General features: G+C 46.9%; 1 protein-coding gene across 4 annotated transcripts in view; it reads left to right on the top strand.

The window, feature by feature from the left end:
• Positions 1 to 322: 322 nt before the first annotated feature.
• PAG1 (phosphoprotein membrane anchor with glycosphingolipid microdomains 1) overlaps positions 323 to 14,766 on the top strand; it is a 123,637-nt gene continuing 109,193 nt past the window's right edge. For 3 of the 4 annotated variants that reach the window (XM_068158566.1, XM_068158561.1, XM_068158567.1), the window contains exon 1: positions 323 to 394. The gene's annotated coding sequence lies outside the window, so the exon portion shown is untranslated. Of the gene's footprint in view, positions 395 to 4,876; positions 5,023 to 14,766 lie in introns of those variants that run through there. The other variant, XM_068158563.1, reaches the window with a different exon arrangement.

The raw sequence follows: 14,766 nt of genomic DNA on the forward strand, positions 1-14,766 counted from the left end.
CATCTCGGCACCGCTGAGTGATGCGGCGGCAGCCGCGACCCCGCGCAGGCTCCGCAGAGGCGGGGATGTGCACAGGAGCGGCGGGACAGCGCTGTCCACCCCAGCCCCGCCGCTGCCACCGCCGCCGCATCGCTCCGCTCTTGGTGCTGGCTGCGGAGACATGCGCACTGCCCGCACCGCGCTCCGCGGCCGCGCTCCGGCCCTCCCCTCCGCCTCCCCCCGGGCGGAGGAGGAGGAGGAGGAGGGGGAGAAGGAGGAGGAGGAGGAGAGAGACGCGCCGCAACTTGCTGCTGCTCCGCGTCTCCTCCCCTTGCTGCTGCCCGGCCCCTGCGGGCTGCGCTCGGCGGGAGGCGGCATCCCCGGGCGCGCCGCTCCGCGGGGCCGGCGCCTCCCGGTGAGTTAGGGGCGGTGCGCGAAGTTGCGGTGTCCATGGGGCTGGGGGGTGCCTGGGGATCGGGGGTGCGGGGACGCGGTGACGCTGCGCGGCTGCGGAGGCTGGTGGCGGGGGGGGCTGCGGGGTTCGGCGCGGTGCGCAGGGCAGGGCAGCCCCGGCCGGGCGCTGTCCGTGCTGCGGAGCGAAGGCCATTTAGCTGTCGGGCGCTGATGTGGCCTGGAGAGGGTACAGGTGCAGGGCAGGGGCTGAGCCGGGCAAGATCTGGGCCCCGGGGGGGTTATCGTGCGATCCTCCGGGCGCAGCGCATCCCCGGGCAGCGGGAGCCTCAGCACATCCCAGCTCCGGCTGCTGCCAGCGAGCCCCTCAACTGCGTTCCCATTCAGATGGTGACAGAGACCAGCTTGTTTCGCGGGGGCATCTCAGCTTGGTCTTGGGAACTCTTTTAGGAGGAAGGGCTCTCCAGGGAGAGCCAGCACAGGGCAAAGCCGCTGGCACAGGTTAGCCCTCCCGGGTGAGCTGCTCTGAGCCTTGTTTTCCCTTCGTGCGTGCAAGGGGGAAAGGGAAAGCCGGGCATATCAAAAAGTTGTGCGGCTTGAAACGTTACATGGCTAATGCAGCCAATTACCTAAACAAACAAATGTAGTGATTTATAGGTGTCTGAACTATGCTGCTTTGAACGATAGAGCTCTTTAACCTTGCTTTCTAATCTGTTCCCCAGAGGCTTGGTTTTAAGGAGAGTAATGCATCATCTGTGGTGCTGAATACTTGAGTTGATTACATTTGTAAAAGGAATGGCCTTTGAAATAGCAGGTTGAGCAATAAATGCAGGAAAAGAGTGAGAGAGAAAAAGAGCAAAGATAGAATTTTGGCAGCAAACAGTCTGCCTTCCTAGCAGCCATGTTTGATTAACTTTTATCCAAAGTTCTTATTTTAATAAATGGAACTTAAAAATAAGTGCACTGTGTGAAGCAAATCCTCCTTAGCCCTCTTGAAGCCTGGCTGCTTTGCAGGGTGATGATGATCGGAGCAATGTCTGTTAAGGGAATTTGCAGAAGCAAGCACTGCTAAAAGGTACCCAGTAGGTAAAAGGAAGCACGTTATTATGTGTGTGTCTCTTAGTCAATACAGAAGCAGAAATTCATGGTTCCAGGGGGTTTTATTTTGCATCTTGACATTTTTTGCCTTGCTAAATATACCTCAACATGAGGTGCACGGCTTCAGCGTAGCAAAAGTGCCAGCCTTTACTGGAAAAGTGATTAGTTTCTTAGCTTATATAGTGAGGTCCAAATTCTGCAGCCTGTGCAGAGCATCTCCTGTAAGGGGGGGTCTTCTGCCCTCATTGAAAATAGTTAGTACAGCACACGCAATGTCGTGCAGGCCAGAAGTGCAAGAGCAGTTTTAGCTTTAACCAGCATTTCAGCACACGATTTTATTAGCATGAAATCAGTATTCAGGTCAGCAGTGGGGATCTGCAACTTTCGAACGAGAAGCTGATCTGAAGGCAACACATTGCTCATATGAGTAAAGGTTGTGGGATATGACGCTCAGCAAGCTCACCTAGCTGTGGTTGAGTTCCTTTTATGGAATGTCATTTAAGGAGGAAAAGAAATCAGGTAATCCATTGCATTTTAAAGCACAGTGCTCCTCATAAGCCTCATCACCAGACACTTGAGCGTGAGCGTGGCAGTAGATCATGTATTGTGTACAGATGACTGCTACTAGATAACTTAAAGCTCTAAATGTATCCTACTCTTAAAGTTATATTGATCAGAAAGTGGCAGCTGGATTTCAAGTCCTAAATAAGAAATGCTCAATAATCTGGAGCTAATTTATGTTTCAAGAAGCATTGTTCTGTGGAATCCACGAGAAATGCAGTCAAGTTGTCCTTACTGGTTGTGTGGTGGTGTAGAGTTAAGGAGCTGTCCTTTCTGTGGCAATGAGGGCTTCACTGACACACAAAGGAATTAAAGCTGTTCATCAGCCCATTCACATTGATGGTAAAGTGCTGTAGTGATCAATGTCTGCAACAGGACACAAGTCTTTTTCCTTTCAGTAAGGATGGGGATGGAGAACAGAAGGACTTTCTCAAAGCAGCTGCAACACCGTATCACATGTAACTGCACAATATGATGTAAGAATAAGATTGATAGACCACCGAGGCTTGGAAAGATTGTTTAATACTGAATTGAAACAGTGAATCACTCAAATAACGTTACTCAGGTTCCTATAGCGATGCCTCTGCTTCCAGATGTTGAGAATGGAGCAGATTTTAGGTGCGGGGTGTGAGGCTAGCCCAGCTCAGAGTGGCAGCAGAAAAGCAGGTGTGTTGCAACCCCATGGCTGTGCTGTGGCTGGGAGGGAATCCAGTTGAGGTGAAGGGACAGAGCATGCTGGGAGCCATCCTCACTCCGTTCCCCCAGTTTGAGTGTCTGCTGAACGAGTGGTAGCTGCTAGCCCAGGCTGTGTGTGGAGCTGGCAGGAGTGACATGGTGGATGAGGCCCTGGTTGTGCAAGCCCAGAGCTTGCAGGCAGGCTGTCCTGGGTGCTTGCTGTCCACCCCTACATTCCAAGGATGCTATCAGTTGCAGGTCTTGTACTGTGTATAAAGATGCCAAAGAACTTCTGTCATGGGAAGAAGTTCACGACAGCTTTTTCCTCCTGAAGGTGGTGCCTTTCTAATTGCTCTTATGACTAAAGCATGGAGAGGACAAGCAGTGCAGACTCATTTGTGTAATACTGTGATAATGAACTCTAGATTCTGAAATGTCTGTGCATTTGTGCAGGCCCTTGGAGGCCCTGTAAAATCCTGCTCTGCAGATGAGGAAACTGGAACCTAAAGATTCGGCTGTACGTTTACTGAAGGGAGTCAAGATGCCCTTGGCCACTTCATCTTGGTGTACCTCACGCTCTGAACTGCTGTGCTGCAGCTTCTCATAGGTCTCTTATGGGCAAGTGTGCTGCATCCCTCTTGTCTTCTCCCTGGCCCTTCACATCCCCAAATCTGTGTGCTGCTTAGGCAGTGCCACCCTGCTTGTGAAACAGGATAAACACCAACCAGCACCTGCTTGGTGACTCACTGGAGACCCTGAGCTGCAAACCCCTCTGCAGTTTCACTCTGCTTTCCTTTGCTGGTGAAGCAATTTTTTTTACAATGCTGTGCCTACAGTTCCCTGGACTGAGGAGGGTGAGCTGTGGGAGGTGGGACCTCCAAAGCTGGCTCTTGCAAAGGTGCACCAAGCACAGCTCTCAGATGAAACTGATGAGCGACCGGGGGCATTCCATCACTTGGTGGATGTGATAGAACAAAGTTTTAATTAAAACAGTGGTGGTAGATTATTAGGGCAGATAAATACTGCCTTGTTACGGCCCTCTTGGGTCATATGTAAGCAGTATTCATTTCAGAAAGGATGAATGAATGAATAGGCAGTGTGAAGAATAAAGATCAGCATTGTCAATCGCTCTGCAAGTCTTCCGTGGGAAAGTGGAAACTTATGAGGGAAGATGCTGTCCATAAATGCTTTTAAGTATTTGCATAACTTGGGGATGAAATTTTACTATTAAAGTCCCACCAGTACCAAGCTATGTTTGGGTTCCTGTCAGCAATGAGTTGGACTTACACAGCTGGGGCTGGTCAATGATAGGCTGTATTTCTACACAGTACTTTGCTAACTGCTGTGAAATTCCACACCACTGTGAAAAAATATAAATAATGATTGTGCTTGTCAAAATGCAGCTACATAAATTAGAAACCTAGGAGACTACATTTGCTTAAATTCTTGTGCTTCAGGTGGAATTAACTCTTCGCTTCTGGTGTCCCTTAGTAAGCCATGCGCCAGTTACTGTTACCTAGAAAGGCTGGGAACTGCTGGAGTCCAACAGAGGGCCACAAAGATCCTGAGCAGACTGGGACAACTCTGACAAGGAAAGGATGAGCGATCTTGGGGTTGTTTAGCCTGGAAAAGTGCAGCCTGAGAGGGGATCTTCTCAATGCATATAAATATCTAAAGTATGGAGGTCAAGAGGATGGGGCTGGGCTCTTTCCAGTGTGGATGATGGGCACAAACTGGGACACAGTAAGGAAATACTTAATGTGAGGGTGCCAGAATACTGGACCAGGGTGCCCAGAGAGGTTGTAGAGTCTCCTTATCTGGAGACTTTCAAAACCTGCTTGGATATGTTCCTGTGCAACCTGATCTAGGTGAACCTGCTCTGGCAGGAGGGTTGGACTAGATGATCTCTAGAGAAGCTTTCCAACATTTTCAATTCCGTGATCTAGGCTACGGGTGTGTTCATCATGTTATGGTTTGTGGCTGTTGATACATCTGCAGGGTGAGAAGGAATAACTCCAGGTGGGAAGGGGTGGTGGTTTTCCTCCATTCCATAAATGCCTGGCAATGGCAGGATATTTTCCTGTGCTGATCCTGGAATTTGTGATTCTCTCAAAAGTTTCTTTTGTCCTTTTCCAGCTCTCAGAATGCAGTGCAACCCTTGAAGGAAAATCTGTGTGCTTTCATGTAAATGCAATGAGGATGAGCCTTTGAAAACGTATCTTAGCTGATGCTGATGAATAAACAAACTTGGCCGGAGTAAATCTTTTCATCTAACTTCAAGAGCTACGCTGTAATGAAGTAAATATAGATGTACTTAATGGGCTCCTTTCATCCAAATACATAACAAATCCTCCAGAGTAATGCAAACAAATCTAAAATGGGTTTCTAAGTGCCTTTTTTGTTTGGGTTTTTTGGGGTTTTTTTTTGGTACTGGAGCACATTAGTCTAGCCAGGCTCAGGTAGGAGTGGATCTTGCTCCTGGAATTATGGAGGTGCTGAGGTCAGGCTGGACCAAAAAAACCTTTCCAAGGGCAGGATGGCTGTCAGCCGTCTTTGGAGCAGCCTCTGCGTGGCCTACAGATGCTGACACGCCAAAGGCACTTGCTCTACAGGTCACGTCCTGGCTGTGCCTCAGCCTGGTTCCTGGGTTCACAGCATACTCAGATTTCTTTTTAAAGGTGGCCTCGGGGCCATCATGACAGCTGCTGTAGACACAGTCACTGAAGTATGACTACGGTGGTGGTGTTGACTTTGGCAGCATCGTACTGGTTGGTAGCTGTGGGAAAGAGGAGCTCAAAGAAGAGCCCTGCAGATCTGACTGTTTGCTGCGTGACAGTGGGTTTGGTTTCATTTTGAGACTTGCAGGATGACTGTTCTCAGCGACAGCATCTGTAGCTGTGCACATTTCCACTTGGGGAAAGTGTGCCTAGCAAATGCAGCCCTTTGGTTTCACTGGCCTTGCTTCATGAAAAAGCCCAGCTTGCAGTGTTTGTATTTCCCATGACACACAGAAAGAGTCTCATAGTTTCATAGTTTCATTCAGGGTTGGAAGGGACCACAAGGATCATCTAGTTCCAACCCCCCTGCCATGGGCAGGGACACCCCACACTAGATCAGGCTGGACAGAGCCTCATCCAGCCTGCTCTTAAACACCCCCAGGGACGGGGCCTCGACCACCTCCCTGGACAACCCATTCCAGGGTTTCACCACTCTCATGGTGAAGAACCTCCTCCTCACATCCAGAACCTCCTCCTCACATCCAGTCTTTGGATTCTCTCTTTGACAAGCCCACTTATAAACCAATTTCACTCCAAAGGCAAGAGCTTTGTTTTGAAAAGGATAAACTCTGGTTTGGAGGAACACTTATGTTGGTCTTTTCTTAATAGGAAGATTTCAGGTCTGTTTCATTCCATTATGGGGGGGGAGGGGGGGGGAAATCCACTCAGAGCTAGGCAATATGCCCACAAGTGTTTGCATATTAGGCTGTTTAGACAACTCCATCACCATAATTACAGAAATTCCTCAGTATGAGCATTTTCTTTGCTGAAATCTTGATGAGTGGGAAATACTGTAAAGAATAATGTCTGTGAATGTTGGAGGAGTTTGGGGAAAGAGCTTTCAGTCTAGCAGGCTGCTGCCTTTTAGAAAACACAACAGTGATTTACTGAAGCCTGGATTCCACTCGCTCTTTGCCACCTTGGATAGCCAGACATCCAATTTAGCTTGTGTCTGGTTGTGTTGTGCCGTGCGTACAGGGCTGAAATGTATTAAAAACTGTTCAGCTGCGGATGTGTTCATCTGGGGATTTACTCATACATAATTGAAAACCCTCTGAAACAAAAATCTCTTCATTACTCAGTGGATTGCTCACCTCTTCCCTCCCACACTCATTGTTCTCACAGGTAGGGGGAAGCAGCTTTAGTGAAGGTGTGTGTTGCTTTCAGGCTACCCGGCATCACGGTGGCAATGCGATGCATGACAAAAGGTAAACATTTTATCGTCCCACAGAGATGTGTAGCATTAGAGTGTTTTAGAGGAGCCACTTAGCTGCTGTGTTTAAGACTTCTTTTCATCCTGGCATAGAAGCAGTGCTTTTGCTGAGTTTAGTAAATCAATGAAATGTTTGCATCTGGTGCACTGCAGGATAGGATGTCAAATTAAGGGCCTTTTGATGTGCACCACAGATTGCAACAGGAATATTTGGGCTTGATCTCTCATGATTTTACAGCAATAAAGTATCCTTGCTCAGGCTGTTGACTGCAGTGGGACCAGTCTTTGTGGGCAGTGTTTCCTATTTGAGCAAGGGTTGGTTTGGTTAAGCTCCTCTTCAGCAGACATGGAAGTGTAGTGATGTAAAAAAAAAAGGAGCTACTCTGCCACCACTGACTTAATAAAGTGTATCTGAATTGATCTAAAAGAATCATTTTGGTGGAAAAAGTGTCTTAATGCAAGGTCAGTTCATCTTTCTGATGATTTGATTGCTTCAGAGTCAGTGGCCAGGTTCTGTAACAGTCTTTAAAGGTGCTAATGCTTGCCTGCAGTTTAATAGCCCTAACTGTTGCTAATGTACAGGAAATGTTCACATGACACCGTTGAGAGAGACCCCTGAAACATCTTAGAGCTATTTTAATGTGAAGTTTCAGATGTTATTCCTGTTTAATTGAAAGGTGAATGCTATAAAAGCTGTCAGTCTGCTGTCTGCAGATGATACTGCTTTGCATGGAGTAACAGAGTGGGTCTGGAAGCCTTAAGAGTGCTGATTCCAGCTTTCACCTGCAGGACTCACAGCTCAAACTTTTCTTCTTTTGCCTTGCAGAAGTTTACATCTGCAGTGTTCTCTGGATTTGCATCTTCAAAACCAACCACACAACAACCAAAAAACCCCAGCAAAACCCAACTGGTTTCAGTCAAATAAAATTAGGGGGAAAATCTGAAATAATATTCACTTTCTCCCTGATATTGGAGAAAAGGGACCTTTGCTCCCACTTCTATAAACCAAAAGATTAAGCTTGCTTATAAAGGATTAACAGGGCTCTCTTCTGTTAATTCATAGTGGTGTGGTCGAGCTGCCTGATTCTACATCAGTGGAAAATCCATTATCAATCAATGGGAATTTTGCAGCTGAAGCCAAAGGGATTAGACACTTGTCATTCAGAAGTGACTGAAGGAGAGAAAGACTCAAACGTGCTTTTTGCCACAAGGCTGTGAGCTACCACTGGGCTGTGGCCATAAAAATAAGGAAAGTCTTTGGTTGCCTCAGGCAGGCTATTTCCAGAGATATGTGAAAGGGCTGGTGCCACTCTGTAGGGCTGCTGAGAAACATAACTGGGATGCTGCTGGTGGTGAGCTATTACATGCATCCAGGCAAGATGATTTCAAAGCGCAGGAGGTGCACGCGAAAGGATGACCCTGAAATCCTCTTCCAGGGGTTGTGCCATAGTGGGGGGAGACTTAGTGGGGTCATATGTGTGATGGGACTGGGACTTAGGAGGAGCAGATTTGGGGAGGAGGTGTGCAGAGGAGCACATTATCTGCTCCCACTTAGGCTGCCACCCAGGCATGCTGGTTTAAGAGACTGGAGTGTAAGGGAGATGCAGGAAGAACTTGCTGAAGAAATTGCTGAAGAATGGTGTTGGGGGTGATCTGCTAATAAATTGCATTGCCTGCAGAAGTTTCTTTTAATACATAATAGCTACTTTTGCTTCTAGTGGAGAGAACAGACCAGCATTCAGACTGTTGGAGCCTGCAAACTGTAAGAAAACCAGCAGTTCTGGACTTAATTTAGTAAGGGGTATTCACCAAGCACCTTCCCTAATGCAATTTAACTTTCTTCTGAAACACTGTCATAGAGCTTAGCTTAAAAGTAGCTCTTACCCAGGGCCTAATTGTGGAGAAAAATCAGGATCTCCATGACCTGTGCTGCAGCATTTGTTAGGTCCTTTCCTGAGATAGCAGCTGATGCATCACAAGGAGCTGTTCAGAGCAAAACCTACACTTTTTAAACACTGATTGGGTAAATGTAAATGTATTGTTTTAATCTGTTACAATGGGCAAGATTGTGTCATTTAGTTTTGCAATTACAGAGATTAAATCAATTTCACTTTCCTTTACTCTTTTTAAATAGAAAATAATTGAGCACACACCATGGAAGGTGGGGGCTCTCTTGTTTGTAGCTTCATCATTTATTAATCTAAGACATTAGATGAGAGCCTTCATAGATTTGCTTGCCTAAGGAAAAAGAAGAAAGCACAGAAAGGCCAAACCAGACGTGTGTTCTGTCTTACACTTTGAGGTGCTGTCAAATGTTGGCTCATTTTCAGTGTGTTTTGTAGGAAAGGCCACAGGTTGTTGGTGTTTTTTTTCCCCCCAGAATGGTCATTGTGTGACCTGATGCTCAAACGTTGGGAATGAGCTGGTGTTTGGATAGCCAGGGTGGCTTGTGCAGTTCCTGCCTCTCATGCTATATAGGCACGTAACGTTGTAACTGGGCAGGCAAAATAAACTCCAGATGAGCAAGCTATAGAAAGCTATGTTTTGGCACCCTCTTGGCCACCTTAATTGGCTGTCCTAGTTACAGGAGGGAGCCATTTGTGATCTGCCTTCCTCTGATTTAGGCTTTTCAGAAAAGGGTGTTGGGCTAATACAGACAGCAGCGCAATAACAGCTCGGGGGTGGCAGAAGGGCTCCTCTTACTTAGGTTTATGTAGCTGGAGGGGATTTGAAAATGGGATATTTCTCTCCATCTCTGCAGCTCCAGGTAGCCCTGACACTGCCAGCCGTGGATTAGTGAAATAAATCCCGGGTGTTCATAGCGGAGTGGAAAGCATAAAGAGCATTTTCTGCCTTTTTTTCCTCGTTTTTAACGTGTCATTTGCTAGCTGGCACAGTGACCTCCATTTCGTGACTCTTGTGATGTGACTTGTCACAGAGCTTTTCTCTGTGGATTAATTCATCACTCAAGGGAGTAGTAGCATGTGACATGATGCATGTGGACCTGAGCAAACAGTTACCTCTAGACCACCTATAATGAATCTGTACTTCAAATATAACCTGTTTGATTTAGTTTTGTAAGGTGGTTTTCCTTCTTTTTTCATAGAATCATAGAATCTCTTTGGTTGGAAAAGACCTTTAAATTCATCAAGTCCAACCATTCTCTTAACCTACCAAGGCTGATGCTAAAATGTCCCTCAGCACCACATCTCTGCCTCTTTTCAACATCTCCAGGGATGGAGATTCAGCCACATTCCTGGGGAGCCTCTTCCAGTGGGTGAGAACCCTTTTAATGAAGAATTTTCTTTTAATGCCCAACCTAAACCTCCCCTGGTGCAACTTGAGGCCATTTCCTCTCATTCTATCACTTGATACTAGGGAGAAGAGACTGACCCCCTCCTCACTACATCCTCATTTCAGGCAGTTGTAGAGAGTCAGGTCTCCCTTCAGCCTCTTTTTCTCCAAACCACCCCAGATCCCTCAGTTGCTCCTCATCAGACCTGTTCTCCAGGGCCTTCACCAGCTTTGCTGCCCTTCTCTGGACTGGCTCCAACACCTCAATGTCTTTCTTGTGGTGAAGCCCCCAAAATTGGAAAAAATTAGTCTTAAGTATGTCCTTAGTGGCCAAATGGAATGCATACATACATAGCCAGCTTCTCATGTTTTCAGTGTAGCTGAATTTGGGAACAAGTTTGTGGCATGTGCCTTCCTGGCAGTGATTTTAAGCTAATTACATGGAGTTAGGGTCTAACAGTTCAGTTTTCCAGGGTATCGTGGTAGACAGTCTGTCAAATCTTTTAAATTGTTGTTCCAGTCAATTATATTGACTGAAGTGAAAGCAACAATTAATCTTTCTTTTGGTTTTTCCCATTCTTAAGGTGCAGATTTAATTTCATACTTGTGATTTACATTGTGTATTTTAATTTGTGTGAGTGAACCCTGAAGCACTCACTCGGTTGTGATGCCATCTTTAATTGTGCCTAACAAGTCCATCTCATTTCTGGCAAGCAGATCTCCAGCAGCTGATCAGTGTTAGCAGTAGGGTAAATGGTAGGACAAGAAGTGGTGTCTGTGTCTGGGGCCTGATCAGTTGCTATGAATTGATGGATGGTGGTTTCTGTAATCATCCTCATCAGCATATTTGGTTATAAAAAGTCTCTTCTGGTATTCTATGGTATCCTATCTCATTACAGCAAGGTGCATTCCAGCTCATTTAGAATAGAACAGAATTACCCAGGTTGGAAGAGACCTTTGAGAACATTGAGTACAACCTATCATCCAACGCTATCTAATCAACTAAACCATGGCTCCAAGCACCCCATCCAGTCTCTTCCTAAACACCTCCAGTGATGGTGACTCCACCACCTCCCCAGGCAGCCCATTCCAAAGGCCAATCTCTCTTTCTATGAAGAACTTCTTCCTAACATCCAGTCTAATCCTCCCCTGGTGCAGCTTGAGACTGTGTCCTCTTGTTCTGGTGCTGGTTGCCTGGGAGAAGAGAACAACCCCCACCTGACTACAACCTCCCTTCAGGTTGTAGACAGTTGTAGACAGCAGTAAGGTCTGCCCTGAGCCTCCTCTTCTCCAGGCTAAACAATCCTAGCTCCCTCAGCCTCTCCTCACAGAGCTGTGCTCCAGACCCCTCCCCATCTTTGTTGCCCTTCTCTGGACACATTCCAGCAAGTCAACATCTTTCCTAAACTGAGGGGTGCAGAACTGGACACAGTACTGGAGGTGTAGCCTAATCAATGCTGAGTACAGGGGGAGAATGACCTCCCTGCTCCTCCTAGCCACACTGTTCCTGATACAGGCTAGGATGCCATTGGCCTTCTTGGCCACCTGGGCACACTGCTGGCTTGTGTTCAGCCTACTTCCAACCAGTACCCCCAGGTCCCTCTCTGCCTGGCCTCTCTCCAGCCACTCTGACCCCAGCCTGTAGCTCTGCATGGGGTTCTTGTGGCCAATGTGTAGAACCCGGCACTTGGATGCATTAAATCTCATGCCATTGGACTCTGCCCATCTGTCCAGCCTGGCAAGGTCCCTCTGCAGAGCTCTCCTACCCTCTAAGGGATCAACACCTTCTTGGAGAAGTACTGGAGAAACTAGACCAGAAGCAGAGGATTGATTTCCCAGCTATATGGGAGGTCATTATTATGGGGAAATTAGCTAAATCATTTCCTGACCCAAGCAGGCAAGTAGCCAATAACTCAGTGTGTATGTGCTTCCCATTTAGTCAGTGCTCGGGCACAGCGTGCACAAGCAGCATGGCGTGGTGACTTCCCCACAGGCACTTTGACACCCATAGTTGGCCTAGGAGACAAAGCCCAGTCCATAGAACAAGTGATGGGACCCCCAGCTGCCTCTGGGGCTGTCCTTAGTGGGTCTGCCAGATCTGTCAGGTCATGTCCTTGCATCAGGTCATTGCAATACATGCAGACATGTTGGCAGCATAAATAGGGCAGGTGCCAGACCATGGAGAAATGGGAGTCTTCTCTTAGGGGTTTTCTGGATGCAGTCACCCTGGGGATTTCATCCCTGGCAGTGGACCACAGAGCCTAGAAGTGCTAGAGTCATCCAGCACCATGGGACACAGATCCACACAGAATTGAGGTGGTCAGAGAAGCTGGTTGTAGCCACCATGGGTCACCAAATTCCTGGAGGTTTGGACATTATTGTTGGCAGTTGGGGAACCTGGAAACCCTTGGCTGACTTTTGTAACTTCTGTGCTTCTCCCATTTGTGGGAATTACTGACATACTGATTCTTGGACAGTGGTAAAATTAGCACAGGTTTCCAGTTTCATAGTTTCATTCAGGGTTGGAAGGGACCACAAGGATCCTCTAGTTTCAACCTCCCTGCCATGGGCAGGGACACCCCACACTAGATCAGGCTGGACAGAGCCTCATCCAGCCTGCTCTTAAACACCCCCAGGGACGGGGCCTCGACCACCTCCCTGGACAACACATTCCAGGGTTTCACCACTCTCATGGTGAAGAACCTCCTCCTCACATCTAGCCTGATTAATCAGCAGCAATTAATATTTTGTTCAGGAAACAGAGTAACCAAGAAAGCTTGTTTACACTTGGTCTTCTGAACTAGGCAGAAATTGTGCACTGCAGTGCTGTGATTCTCTGGGAAGGAGAATTTCCAAGTCATTGCAGTTTCTGTGTTCCACCCAGCACGATGTGTGCCCCGCTCCACAGAGCAGTTTTTTCCCCTTTGTTATTAGCCTGTATCATTAATTACACTGATGCTCAAGAAAAGTAAGAGGTTTAAAGAGAAAAGGCTTCCTTTGGCTGGATTCTAGAGGAATGGGAAATAAAACAGCTCTAAAAACCCTTGGGAATTTTTGTGCTTAACCCATCTGTCAATAGGTAGTAATCGACTTTCTGAAGTGTAACTCAGAAATGTTAGTGTTCATCATTTAATACAAATCATGCTCCCTGCAGTTCATCAGCAGCTGGCACTTAGAAAGATTGAACTCAGAAAAAATAAGTGGGAAGATTGCTGTAGGTAAATGACCAGAGCTGAGAGATTTATAGCTTTAAAACACCTAACTACCCGAATTTATTAACCCTTCAGTGTCTGGGCTCTGTGTCTAGATCAGGTTGATTTTAGGCAGGTTAGAGCAAGTTCACACACACAAAAAAATTAGTGTTCTTGAGACAGTCATATGCTAAAGAGTGAAATTTCGGTGGCAGGGAGAAGTGCAGTGCTGCTTTCTCTTCCTGCAGCTGGTATTTTAAGTTTAGGAGTACAGGAGTGCTGTGGCTGGAAGCAAGCACTCCACACTTCAGCTTGCCTTTTTCACACTCTGGTGCGTGATCCTCTCTAGTGGACCTTTTGGTGAGGATTTGGAACACAAGCCCTGTGAAGAGAGGCTGAGGGAGCTGGGGTTGATTAGGCTAAAGAAGAGGAGGCTCAGAGCAGACATTATTGCTGTCTACAACTACCTGAAGGGAGGTTGTAGCCAGGTGGGGGTTGGTCTCTTCTCCCAAGCAGCCAGCACCAGAAGAAGACACAGTCTCAAGCTGCACCTAGGGAGGTTCAGACTGGATGTTAGGAAGAAATTCCTCACAGAGAGAGTGATTGTCCATTGGAATGTGCTGCCTGGGGAGGTGGTGGAGTCACCATCATTGGAGGTGTTTAGGAGGAGACTTGATAGGGTGCTTGGTTGCATGGTTTGGTTGATTAGGTGGTGTTGGATGATGGGTTGGACACGATAATCTTGAAGGTCTCTTCCAACTGGTTCTGTTCTATTCTATTCTATTCTATTCTATTCTATTCTATTCTATTCTATTCTATTCTTTCACTTCTTTAAAAATTTGAAAAATGCCCCTTCTCACTGAAGAAAAAAAATATAGAAAGGATAGCAACATATTTTTGGTAGCTTATGTCTGCTTCTCAGTTTGCTCCCACTCTTTCACCTGCAGTTTTTAATACAGAAGATCTCATCTGTGCTTCCTGGCTTGTACACAGTACCTGCCATTACTTCCTGTTTCTGCAGGATGTGTGCAAAAGAGCAGTTACATCATCTCTGTTCTAACCACCTTTGTGAAAAATAAGGGGCAATCTCATTTCTTGCAGCAACTTGAGCCTGTGCAACCCCCTTGGTTTCTTCTATGTGTTTCCTTTCCTTTAAAGCCCAGTTCTAACCAGCTCCATTTCTAGCCATTTGTAGCTAGCATCATGTCCCATGTTACCTCCATGGAACAGCAGATCAGGTGCTGAGCTTAGCCTTAAGTGGTATCATATCCAAGACTCAAGGCTGGAGACTTTTATCATGCAAACCCAGAGCAAGGGCTTTTGTTGTGAACCACAGCGGTACGGCGTGCTGCTGCCTGGTTCCTTCCCCTGGCAAGTTAACAGCCCCACCAAATGTGCTGCTTTTCATGCACTCAGGAGCAGTGGAGCTGTTATCAGTGACCTTAGCCTCCTCATTTGGGCTTGCAAGTTAATTTTGGATTAATTACAGGCATAGCTTTAATCTTTGTCAACAGGACAGCAGCAGTAGAGTTGGCCTTTGGCTGTTGATGTTCAGTTTGGTTTTATC

The sequence above is a fragment of the Melanerpes formicivorus genome, unplaced genomic scaffold, assembly GCF_026170545.1.
Source record: "Melanerpes formicivorus ecotype bairdi unplaced genomic scaffold, bMelFor1.0.p_v2 SCAF_40, whole genome shotgun sequence".
NCBI lineage: Eukaryota > Metazoa > Chordata > Aves > Piciformes > Picidae > Melanerpes > Melanerpes formicivorus.